This window comes from Lupinus angustifolius, chromosome LG06 (assembly GCF_001865875.1).
Source record: "Lupinus angustifolius cultivar Tanjil chromosome LG06, LupAngTanjil_v1.0, whole genome shotgun sequence".
Taxonomy (NCBI): domain Eukaryota; kingdom Viridiplantae; phylum Streptophyta; class Magnoliopsida; order Fabales; family Fabaceae; genus Lupinus; species Lupinus angustifolius.
The window spans coordinates 5621693-5622000 of NC_032014.1; positions in this window are offsets into that span (position 1 = coordinate 5621693).

Genomic DNA, 308 nt, shown 5'->3' on the forward strand with positions numbered 1-308 from the left:
ATGAGGATGAGGATGAGGATGAGGATGAGGATGAGGATGAGGATAAGGAAGAGGATGAGGACGAGGATGAGGATAGGAGGAGGATGGGGATGAGGATAAGAGGAGGATGAGGACGAGGATGAGGACAGGAAGAGAATGACGATAAGATGAGGATAACAATGAGGACGAGGATGAGGAGGAGGATAAGGATCAGAATAGGATGAGGATGAGGATGAGGATAAGATGAGGACGAGGATGAGGATGAGGATGAGGATAGGATGAGGATAGGATGAGGATGAGAATGTGGAAGAGGATGAGGATGAGGATGA